The following is a 13,299-nucleotide window of genomic DNA, read 5'->3' as shown; positions in this document are numbered from 1 at the left end:
ATTATTAACTATAGTCACCATGCTGTACATTACATCTCCGGGGTTTATTTATTTCAGAACTGGAAGTTTATGCCTTTTTTGATGACCTTCACCCATTTGATCTCTCCTCTCTTCCCCTGCCTCCCATGTCTGGCAATCTGTTCTCTGATATCAGTAGAAAGTCCCATTTATTCATTTGGAATTTTGCCTAATATATTCATGTCTTGAAGCAACTAGGAATAAACTTTTTGAAACTAAGAAAAAGAACCCTAGTAATACATGAAAACCACAAGCCAAAGCTGAAGAGCTATAGAAGTGTCTAGTTTTATTGCAAGTGGTGGCTGATTTACAGATAAGGAAGAAAAAAATCAAGCCAGAAATTTCCAAAATTAATTAGCTTCTGGGTAACGGGAGCAAAAGACGGACAGTTTGCTTATCTTTCATAGTGTGAGAGTACACAACACACTCTTTTGTCTGCCAAACCCTCTGCTAGTCTGAAAACCATATTCCTTTCCCTGACTATCCACATGATTACGGCAGGAACAATCACTGCGTCAAATGTAACCCCATTAATTGGTCTAGGAAAAGGCATCTGAAGAAGCAAATCCAGTGGTCCTTTGCAAAGGATATTGTGGTAGGGATCCCAAGAGAGGCCAATATCTCTCAGATGCTTAAAACTGTAAGAAGTAAAATTTAAAAGCGTTTTTTTCTACCACATGGTAGGAAAGAAATCAAACTGATCCACAGAGAGAAATTGAAAAAAAAAATGGAATTGCCAATGGATTTGAAATTCTTAGTCCCTGTAGCTCCTGAAGGCTGGCTGTATACACCCCTTGCCTTCCTAAGGCATGGCTAATGAAACCTTTTTTGGATTTGACTGAATATCACAACAGCTTTCTAGCAAATTCTCATTTTTCTATAAACCAAATTGGGTTAGACTACAATAACTTGCCAAAAAGGTTTCTAACTAAACAGATATTTAATATATACTGCTTTATCTTTGAAACTGATAAATTGCCAAATATGGGCATAAGAATATTATGAGATATTATATCAGCAACTGCTAGTAAAATTAGAGTATCTATCTTAGGAAAATAGGCATGTAGACAAAAAACAGATTATATAGCAAATGGTAGAAAACAGAGGAAATAATGAAAACTAAAAAGTGAAAGCATAAGATCAGAATTAAAATAAAATCAATTACATTCTTTACAAAATTAATTCAGACGAAATAAACACAACACAAAATAACAGCTTCTATTGGATGAAAAAAATTCCAGCTGCAAGCCACCTGTAAATCTTGCCTAAAATGAAGTGATTCAGAAAAGTTGAAAGTATAGGCGAAGATATATTAAAGTATACCTATTATCAATATCAGAAAAAGTTGAATTCAAGATGAAATATGTGAATAGAACAGAATATTGCTTTATAATATTAAAGACCATAATCCCAATGAAGATATAAATTATCTTGAGTCTTAGGTAGTAAGTAGCAAAGCACAAGAAATGTTTTTATAAAAAAATTAATTTCTTTTATTTATTTATTTTTTTGGCTGTGTTGGGTCTTCGTTGCTGCGTGCGGGCTTTCTCTAGTTGCCGCTAGCGGGGACTACTCTTCGTTACAGTGCGTCATTGCGGTGGCTTCTCTTGTGGAGCACGTGCTCTAGGCGTGCGGGCTTCAGTAGTTGTGTCACATGGGCTCAGTAGTTGTGGCTCACAGGCTTAGTTGCTCTGCAGCATGTGGGATCTTCCTGGATCAGGGCTTGAACCCATATCCCCTGCATTGGCAGGCAGATTCTTAGCCACTTAGCCACTGTGAGTCCCCAGAAACGTCTTCATAAAACAAACTACAGACACAATGAGGGATATAAAGATATATTTGAATATATATGGGGGACATGCCATAATTTTTAAGATATTTTATGCCTAAATTAATTTATACATTATTTGAAGATATACATAATTAATTTAGGTATATTAATTCTATTGAGAAATAGAAAAAAGAAATGGAATTGCCAGTGGATTTGAAATTCTTAGTCCTTGCAGCTCCTGAAGGCTGGCTGTATACATCCCTTGCCTCAATATTTTAAGATATTTTATACCTAAATTAATTTATACATTCAATCTATTTCAGTCAGAATCCTTCCATAAAGGCTTATGTTTTGTACCTGTTTTTTTTAATTGTCTTTTGACTTAGATGAAGATAGAAAGTCATGTTGGAAATAAAACTTAAGAGACAAAGTCATAAAATTCTGAGAAAGAAGTGTAATAAGAAGAAACTTGGCCTATTAGATATCAAAATATGCTTAAAGCTAAAGTAGTCATTCACCAAAAAAATCAAAAGAAAATAATGTACAAATCAACCGAACAGAATAAACAACATAGAAATAGAACAAAGTATGTATGGAAAATTAGTTATGATGAGGGTAGAATTTCTAATAAATGAAAAAATTGATTAACAAATGTTTTGGGGAAAACTGGATGGCCATAGAGAAAAATCTCTCACTTATCTTAAAATAAGTTCAAAATGGGGGCTTCCCTGCTGGCGCAGTGTTGAGAGTCCGCCTGCCGATGCAGGGGACGCGGGTTCGTGCCCCGGTCCGGGAAGATCCCACATGCAGCGGGGCGGCTGGGCCCGTGAGCCATCGCGGCTGAGCCTGCGCATCCGGAGCCTGTGCTCTGCAACGGGAGAGGCCACAACAGTGAGAGGCCGGCGTACCGCAAAAAAAAAAAAAAGAAAAAAAAGTTCAAAATGAATAAGAAACATAAAACATTAAAATAAAATAAAGGCATACCATAAAAATAGAAAAATATTTTTAAAATATATACTTAGAAATAACTTTTCTAAGTGAGTTTGGATGGTGGGAGATCAGATTTTTTTAACTCTGAAGGTTAATTTTTTTAATGAATAAATCTTACTGTTTAAAATCTGTATTTGAAACCAACTCTATGAGACTTAATTCATATGCAATTAGATGCAGAGCATTTTAAGAGGATTGTTGTTGCATTTTAAGTGTTGAATCTGATCCATTTTGCATAAGTGGTGTGGGTCTGGCCTTTGACGTTATCTTCCTGAATGTTCTCTGATTGCTCACTCAGGCGTATTGTAGACACAGGGTCTGGTCTCATTGAATCTTGTGCTATCTTTACCAAATCAAATCTGTAAAGTTCACTTGCAATTTAACGTATTGTTTCTGAGTCATCTTGACATTTTGACTTCATAAGTGTAAACTGAAAACTGCATTTACTGGAAATTTGTTTTTAAAAATAAAACAACACAGGCCAGATCCATGACCTACAGATGCATTATAAAATTAGGCAATGCTTATGAGATAATGCTTCTGAAAGAAATTTTTAAAAATAAATTTATATCTGTTTTAGAGCACATAAAAGTGTAAGACTGCGTTCAATAGGAACAGAAACTATACAAGCAATAGTGTAAATTATTAGGATGGAATCTAGTTTTTTAAAAGCTGGGGGGGGGGCTTCCCTGGTGGCCTAGTGGTTAGGATTCCAGGCTTTCACTGCCATGGCCTGGGTTCAGTCCTAGATTGGGGACCTGAGATTCCACAAACCATGCAGGGCGGCCAAAAAAATAAAATAAAATAAAAGGGAGGCAGAGAGCATAGTCAAATGTTAAAAGGGTGACGATGTTTAGCATTGTTAAAAGAACTGACCGGGAAGTTTCTCTTTATTTCAAAGTTATAAATATTATAAATAAGTACGATTTTTGGCATAGCGCACCTATATTTGAAAATCAGTGCATAATGGTTTTTATTAATAGAACTTTTGCATAATTCATAATAAATGATTCTAGTAATATTGAAAGTTGAAATTTTCCTGGCAGATAATTTTTATTAGCGACTTAAAGAGTCTAGAGTTATTTCTGGCTGCTGAATGGGATCACAATATGACCAATTCCATCACTTTATTTTTCTTAAGCATTTAGAAATACCCAGGCATGTTGGCATTTAGAGGTAAACAAAATGGCTAAGCGGGGGTGAAGAGGAACTTAGAGTATGCTTACCTTATATATTCTAAGGTTAAGAATTTTGGACAGTTATAAAAGGTTTTTTTGTGGGGGGGGTGTAGGATACCTGGGAAATTTGAATATAGACTCAGTATTAGGTGACATTAGGAGATTATTATAAATTTTGTCAGGTGTGAAAATGTCACTGTGATCATGTAGAAATAGATGTTTACTTTTCAGGGGTGCACACTAAAATATACAGAGGTGAGATATTGTAACATCTGAGGGAAGCGAAGAGGAGATGGTGAAGTTACTTCTGAGTGGAGCACGATACGTTCGGTTCTAACGAGTTCAAGCTGAACCACCCACTGAGGATTATGTCTCCTTGGTGAAAATCAGCCCCAACACCTCCCAGTTCCTGCTGGTCTCCTCCTGAGATGTGGCGGTGCATCTCTACCATGGACCGGCTCTTCAGCTCACGTACCAGCACCTAGCGCTCTCTTGGATGTGCGTTCAATGGTCCAACACATGCCTGGAGTGGGGGATAAAACCCTCGACTGAAAACACATGATTCCAACATTGATCAGGGAGATCTGGCTGGAACCCATGATGCCCCTACCAGATGTGTTGACTACTGTCCAGAAGTGAATGTGGTAGTTACTGGGCCTTGGGATCAGACAGTTAAATTGCGGCATCCCAGAACTCCTTGTAATGCTGTGACCTTCTGTCTGTGAGTAACACCCTCTCTGTCTGGAGATCAGCTGATTGTGGACAAGGTGGGCAGTAAAGTGTTAATGTGGGAATTACAGAACATGGGTTACGTGCAGCAGTGCCGGGTGTCCAACTTGACGTACCAGGCTCGCTGCCTTTGAACATTTTCAAATAAGCAGTTTTGTATTAAGCTCAGTTGAAGGCCAAGTGGAAGCTGAGTACTTGCTCCCAATCCCTGAGATACAGAAGAAGCATGTCTTCAAGTGTCAAAGAAAATAATATTGAGCAGATTTATCCTGTCAATGCCATTTCTTTTAACAACATCTACGGTACGTTTGCTATGGGTGGTTCTGATGGATTTGTAAATATTTTGGGTCCAGTTAACAAGAAGCGACGGCGCTGGTTCTGTAGATACCCCACCAGCATCACACCACTTGTCTTCAGTAATGATGGGACTACACTTGCAATAGCATCATTATATATGTGTAAAACGGATGACACAGGACATCCTGAAGATGGCATCTTCTCATTTGCCAAGTGACAGATGCAGAAAAAAACCCTAAGTCCACCTAATCATCTCATGAAAGTAGTTTCTCTACGGAAAGCTTTTCTGCTTCCTACAAATCATACTCACCCCCTGGATGTGTTAGAGCCATTGTTGTTACATTATTTAGTATGGATTTGTCTGTTTTCTGTCTTACGAAAATCTTGTCTGTGTGCCTTTCCATACTGACTTTGTGTAGAATGAGGATTCTTTGTTTCTTTTGTGTTTGTTATTTACTCTAAAATACTTGGACAGAAGAAAACTAAAAGAAGCAAATATGGCAAAATTTTAAAATCTAGGTGATGGATACATAAAGGAGTGTTCATGATACCCTTTTCTCAACTCTTCTATATATTTGAAAGTTTCAATAATAATTTTTAAAATGTTTTGTAGCTGAAAAAAGTGTTTTGGCAACTGAGATTTTGCAACATGTGGATTAGCAAAATTTTTATTACCTTTTTCTGTTTTTTTTCTAAATTTTGTAAAGCCTTATAAAACTTTAAAACATAAATCAGAATCAAATATTTGATGAATTGCTTGCTTTGAAAGTAATTGAATATAAAGGAATATAACAGTTCATCTAAAAACTGTTTCTCATCTTTTTCTTTATTCTATCTTTTTTCCTCCTTCTTTGCAATGTGATACAATTTCTATAAAAGGTTTCTAAATGAGATAACATAAATAAGAAGTAAAGAGTAAAGTCAGGGCCACGAAACAGTAGAGCCAGTAATGAGACTAGTGCTCGAAAAAGAGAGTCTTACATCCTAAACGTTTACCAGCAAAGGGTCACAGATTTGGTCCTTAGCTTTCTAGGTATAAATTTAAAAACAGGAATATGAACAGTTATATCATTCAGAGTGCTCATAAAATAAAGGCAAATTATTCACCCAGGAGAAGCACAAAAATTTCTGGTTTGAAGTTTATCCTAAATAGCATCTGTGTGATATAATGAACAAAGCCCTAAACAATATGCTTAGGATAACTACAGCAAAGGAGTTTTGGGGGAGTGTGTCTTAATGTGGGCAGTTGTCATTATGATAAAAAAATAATCACTGAAAATAAACCTATCGGAGCAAATACCATGGTATCATCCAGGTAAGCAGCAACTCAGAGGTCTTGAGAGATTTTTGGAGTATCTTGAACAAAGCTTCTTAAGTGGTTTCAAGAACCCAAAGGGAATTGCTAGATAAACATTAAGAGTTTTAGGGAGCCTGTAAGTTGTGTATGTTAGCGGGCATGAATGGGCATGAACACATTTTTCTGAGGACAGGTTTTTTAGCTTTTATCAGAAGGATCTTTGCTTCAGAAAAGAGTGAGAACCACTAATTTATAGAAATAAAGAGGCTACACATCCATTGGGAATATCTTTTTCTTGATGAGCTTTTCAAAAATATATATGATAAGGAGCTTTGAGATTGTGCTCTCTGCCTGCTTCTCAGAATGAAAAAATTCTGCATGTCCTCTAAAAAAGGAAAACATATATCCCATGAGTCAGCTCACCAGAGCAGGCTGGACCACTGATAAAAGCTGAGGCACTGATTTAGGACTGATTGGTAGAGAAACCTGCTTCATATGTGCTTGGAGGTAAGGTCAGTGTGTATTTTCAGGAAAGATGAAGGTTGTTATAAAAAATAATTTTGTGTATACTCCAAATGAAATGAAAAAAAATTCATGTACTGCATTGATAAGTTTAACATGAATATTTTTAAAGCTGGTGTAATCAGAAGCTTATCTTAAACATTACAAAATAAAAGTTAAATAAATCACCCATAGACAGTCTGGCTTTGAGTGATGCAATTTCCTGGAACAATGTACTAACATAAATTGCTTTGCAAAATGTATCCCTCTGTAACTGAATGAAATACCTTGCCGAATGGTGTTTTAGCTGCAAATAAATTAAAAATTTTCTTTCTGGCAGTAACGAGTCAGGCCAGAAGTTTCTTGACGTCTTGGCTAGATCATAAGTATAAAAATTTATTATGCATCTTGTGTGTGTGAGTACAAATTAAGATTTCATATATATTTTATATATTAAGAAAATATATATTGACTATATATATAAGTATATTATATTTACATATATAGCCTTAATATATTTTTCTTAATATATAAAATATATACTATATGAAATCTTAATTTATACATATATATGTATATATATACATACATGTGTATATATATTCTTAATATATAAACTATACAAAATATGTCTATGCATTTGTATATCTATATCTATATATCTATATCTATCTATATCTATATCATCTATATCTATATCTATATCTATATCTATATCTATATCTATCCCAGAGAGATTGAATAACTTGCTTAAGGTTTTACACTGTATGTAAATGGTGCAGTGGGATTCAAACCAAGGCAGTATATGTCCAGAGTGTACTCTTTGGCCATTAAGCTAGACCCTCCATGTGCAATAATACAGTCATGCTATTTGCTTATAAAAGAATATGGCTTTCCACTGTTTGTGTCTGGTCTAGGAGCCATGCATCTATTGCACTCAAAATGCTATTCAATTATTAAAGAACAAGTTAGTATGAAAAGGGTATCTATCCCTATTATTTTCACCTGGAAACAACTAACTCCTCTGTCAAGAGCATTTGTATGGGGCTTCCCTGGTGACGCAGTGGTTGAGAGTCCACCTGCTGATGCAGGGGACGCGGGTTCGTGGCCCGGTCCGGGAAGATCCCACATGCTGCAGAGCGGCTGGGCCCGTGAGCCATGGCTGCTGAGCCTGCGCGTCCGGAGCCTGTGCTCCACAACAGTGAGAGGCCCGCATGCCGCAAAAAAAAAAAAAAAAAAGCATTTGTATAGTGAACATTTTATTTAAGGTTTCACAGCTGAGAGGAGTCTAGAGCAGCTAATACAATAGCTGGATGTCTCCTTTCAGGCAGCTACTGTTTGAGTGTAGGAAGTATTGTTTCATTTGTATGAATTAAGAGTGTCCACTAAAATGGTTTATTCTTCGTTCTTTCAAATTTCTCCAGCCAGCTTTATGACTGTTTACACCAGAATTGACACAGCAATTCTACTCTAGGGGTTTATCCCAATGAAATTACTTAGGGAGAGCAAAAAAGCTATATTCATGAAGATATCCAGTATGTCTTTATTGGTAAGAGAATATAAGAAAATATTGGGAAGAAAACACCCCAGAGACCTTATATTAAGGGGGATAAAGACAGCTATATCAACACAATGCAATATTATAAAAATATTATGTATAATTATAAAAATTTGTAAAATCATGGAAAACGTCTGGCTAAGCATCAAGAAAGGATAGCAAAATACTACTTTATAACCATATACTTAACAACTGTTATAATTTCAACAACTAAAATTATATATTTGTAAAAAGAAATGTGAAAGAAATGGAAATAGTCATACTGTGTTGGAATTATAAACATTTGTCATTCTTTCCTTAATCTTGTGATTTTTATTTCATAAATATTTCAAAAATTCCTTGACAAGTTCCTGCATTTTCATTAGAGTTTTTCAGGATTTCATTAGTCATTAATGGACTTCCTCCCTTTTAAATACTGGCTCCTCGACTCATTAGTGGACAAGATTGTGCCAATTAATTAACTTCTCTAGACTGCATTATTTTTTCCCCTGCTGAAGACGGAGAAAATAACACTTAGCTCATAGGATTGTTTAGGTCAAATGAGATAGTGTTTAATACAGTTTCCTACTACATAGTATGTGCTTTAAAAAAAAAAAGAGCCCAAATGGATAAGGAAACTCAGCTACCATTTTGCTGAGTGTTCAGAATTTCATACTAATGTGTGGGACATTACCATTTTATGGTGAGAGAAATCGTTAATAGGTCAGAATGAAAGTTACTCTGTTTTTAACCCTGTTTTGGGATAAATAATGAATCATAAAATACCAAGTATCAGACACAGCTTCATTTTTTTTTTTAATCTTTTAAGGAAAAAAAGTTATTTCAATTAAAAGAAGCTAAAACTCATGAATAAAAATTTGAAAAATTGAGAAAAAGAGGAAAAAGATAAAACATGGTTTTATGGCTCTCTCCAAAAATATAGCTCCTATTAACATTTAGGGACTGGAAGGGTTTATTCTCAGCTTTTTGTTTCCTATACATAGGATACTTTTCCAAAAGTAATACAGTTATATTTGCAATTTTGTATTTCTCTTTCCACTAGAAATGGTTTTCTTTGTTGCTAGTTTCTATAAACAGAATAGTAAAATGGCAACATAATGTTATATTGATTGGGTAGTATAATTTATTAAAATGTTTTACAATAGTGTACCTTGTTTTTCACTATTAAAAAATAAAGCTATAATGAACTTTTTTTGCACAAACCTTTTTTGGTTTTTAGGATTATTTCATTATTACTTTAGAATAGTTTTCTAGAGGTAGAATATTGGTTTAAATCATGAATATTTGTAATGATTTTGATATAGAATGATAAACTACATTGCTGGCAAAGAATGAATAAAGAATAAGACAAAAAAAAATTTTGGAAAATGAGTCTATTATTTAAACTTGTCTCTTTTATCTTCCATAACCATATGGTAGAATTTTTTGCTGTATTTATTGATCATTTTGGATTTTCTGTGTGGATTATCTATTCATATTGCTTACACACTTATTTTTAGGCACTTCATATTTCATTACCAATTTATATGAATGCTTACATTTAGAAAATTATTACCTTTTAGCATGTTTTCTTCAAGTATTTCTCCAGTATCTTTCCATTTTAAATTTGATATTTTTAATCAAACAAAATTTTTTAACGTATGTTTTCAAAGGTGTCTATGATTTCTTTTGTAATTGTTAAATTTCACTTCAAATTTTACATCTTTCAACGTTATAAACTTGATAAATATTCAATTCTATATTTTTTAAAAATGTTACACTATCATTCGGTTTCTTTTATTTGTCTCTAACTATTTTGGTGAAAATTGAATTCGGTTGCTTCATGTTCATCTCCTATCAGAGGAAGGTGTTTGTTTTCACTTTTTTAATAAATTTACTTATTTATTTATGGCTGCATTGGGTCTTTGTTGTTGTGTGCGGGCTTTCTCTAGCTGCAGCGAGCAGGGGCTACTCTTCGTTGTGGTGCGCAGGCTTCTCATTGTGGTGGCTTCTCTTGTTGCAGAGCACGGGCTCTAGGCATGCAGACTTCAGTAGTTGTGGCGCACAGGCTTAGTTGCTCCGCGGCATGTGGGATCTTCCCGGATCAGGCCTCAAACTCGTGTCCCCTGTATTGGCAGGTGGATTCTTAAACACTGAGCCACCAGGTAAGTCCTGTTTTCACTTCTAAGTTCTTTTCCCTTTAGAATTCTTGATTTCCTTAGAGTAAAAAGAAAAAAAATTAAAGAAGAAATGACTCATTCTGAAATGTTATAATTATTATTTCCCTTATCTTTTATTTAAAAAAAACTTTTATTTGAGTAACTGGAAGAAAGTTCTAGAATGTCCTTATTTTCTGATAAATGCTTAAAAATTTGCTTCTTTTCTTACTGCTTAGTCAGAAGGAATCTTAGGCAAATTGACAAAACAGCCCTAAATAATCAAAAGTAGATGTAATATGGAAATAGAAACTTAAACTTGAAAAATAAACAAAAAGAAATTAAGTACAAACATACCTCATTTTACTGTAGTTTGCAGGTATTGTGTCCTTTATAAATTGAAGGTTTGTGGCAACCTTGTGTTGACCAAATCTACTGATGCCATTTTTCCAACAGCATTTAATTTGCTCACTTTGTGTCTCTGTGTCATATTTTGGAAATTCTCAAAATATTTTTAATTTTTTCATTATTATTATATTTTTATGTGACCTGTGATGAGTGATCTTGGATATTACTGCTGTAAGTTTTTTTGTTTTGTATTATTTAATTAATGTGTACACTTTTTTAAAGATATAGTGCTATTGCACATGCAGTAGACTATAGTATAGTGTAACCATAGCTTTTATATGCACTAGGAAACCAAAAAATCTTTGGACTCACTTTATTGTGATATTTGCTTTATTGTAGTGGTCTAGAACTGAACCCACAATATCTCTGAAGTATGCTTGCAATTCTAACTTTTACAAAATGATGTAAAATTTATAAGTACAAATTTGAAGTAAATGCATAATAAATTGATTTCATTTTAGTAAATTACTCTGCTCCGAAAGAGGCTGAAATTTAGTCATTTTAAACAAGTGGGCTTTCTCTCAGAGGAAATCATTTTTAGATTGAGGTGTCTTACTGGGAAGGAAGAACAAAAAGATGAATATTCTTCACATTTGAAAAATGAATATTGTTTATAAAAATAAAAGGATATTTAGTCATATCTGATTTATAGATATATTTTTCCTTTAGCTATAAGCACATTCTTTAGAAGAATAGTTTTTGGGATACAAAGTTAATTTTGAAAGATCTTTATAGGTTAAGGCTGTAAGGACAGGTTAAAAAAAAGTTTTCTCTTTTCTAGATCTTTCCATTCTGACAAGCCATCTGCCACCTTCGTCTTCGTCTCACCTACCCCAGAAAAGGAGACCAGCAAGCAGGCAATCATCCTACAACTCTGAGGCACTAGCTTTAGACTATTCAATATGGTGTAGCTTTTGTGATACAGTTTATGATTCTCCATATTTAGTGACTATCTTGTTTAATCTATTATAATGATTTATCCTGTTATTCGTTTATTTACTATTTTTCAAGCTATTGACATTTTCTAGGTCCTTCAAATGGTTTCTAAGAATGAGGGAAAATATTCAAAATTAAAACTATTTAGGGACAGCTAAGATATATTTTTCTGTCTGGCTTAATAAAGCATATGGCTTCTCCATGTCTGTATTAGTTTAGTACCTTAAGAAGTCAGTTATTTACCTGATGACTCGTGGCTTAACAAAGTTGAGAGGGAGGTTTTAGGAACACCCTGGCCATTTTTTCTTGCTGGGATAAATGTATACCAGGAGTGGAAATGGAAATGGGTAGAATAAGTATACCGATTCTGAAACCCAAATTAAATAATATTTTCCTAGTCTGGTGCATTAACTTGAAGGTATATCAGAGGGCAAAGAAAAAAACATCCCAGCACTGGTAGTGTTTCTAATCTAGGTAAAGTGACTAAGTAGTTTTCACACTCAATACACTCACTTATCCTAAGGAAAACTCTTAGTTTAAATAGACCCCACTGTGGAAGATTTTAGATCCTGGAATTATCTTGATCCTTTACACTCTAAATCACAATTCATAGATGAATTGACTTTGGAGGATTTTTGTAAAGACACAAAAATCCTCATGCATTTGAAACCTGCTATTTCTTTCTTTCTTTCTTTTTTTTAAAAAAACATCTGAATTGGAGTATAACTGCTTTACAATGGTGTGTTAGTTTCTGCTTTATAACATAGTGAATCAGCTATACATTTACGTATATCACCATATCTCCGCCCTTTTGAGTCTCCCTCCCACCCTCCCTATCGCACCCCTTTAAGGGAATCCAACCTAGTCCTATGGTTTCCTTTACCTTACTCAAGTTGATAAATCTATCTCCTACCCATACGTTTCTTTTGAACTCCCAAGTCACACATCCCTCTAACTACCGTCCGTTATTCTGGGTGACTGACATAGCTCCTTCAACTCAACCTGTCCAAGATTTAACTTATCCTCATCCCCTTCACCCAACCTGATGAAGAGTCAGTCTGTTTCTTCTTCTTTATCTCCTATTCTGCTAGAGGCTACAAGACCCACCTCGTTCAAGCTAGAAATATGGAAAACCCCCTTGACTTTTCTCCCACATACCTCATACCGCAACAGTCCCCAAGTAGCCCATCCACTGCCACCACCTAAACAAAGCCACTTTTATATTTTCACTTGTACTACCTCCTAACTCATTGCTTTGATAGAAATTGCTGGGAAAAAACCCACCTTGGGGTTTATGACCTTTTAAGCAACCCCCATCCACACATACAACTACTGAATACCGTTGTCTTGAAATGTTATTTCATGATTTTATAAGACGGTGGATAAAGTATTCAAATCCTACAATCACTAGCTATAAAAGCTACCAACAAAGTTTGACTGAAAGAGAGCAGCTTGAAGGTGGGCACCATTCATGGCTTTGG

The 13,299-nt window shown here is 34.7% G+C and overlaps 1 pseudogene; it reads left to right on the top strand.

Moving 5' to 3' along the window:
• Positions 1 to 3,939: 3,939 nt before the first annotated feature.
• Positions 3,940 to 5,232, top strand: LOC101280107 (mitotic checkpoint protein BUB3-like; annotated as a pseudogene).
• Positions 5,233 to 13,299: the final 8,067 nt, after the last annotated feature.

The sequence above is a fragment of the Orcinus orca genome, chromosome 12, assembly GCF_937001465.1.
Source record: "Orcinus orca chromosome 12, mOrcOrc1.1, whole genome shotgun sequence".
Taxonomy (NCBI): domain Eukaryota; kingdom Metazoa; phylum Chordata; class Mammalia; order Artiodactyla; family Delphinidae; genus Orcinus; species Orcinus orca.
The sequence above is the reverse complement of the archived record's forward strand: the minus strand, read 5'-3'. Positions and strand labels throughout refer to the sequence as shown.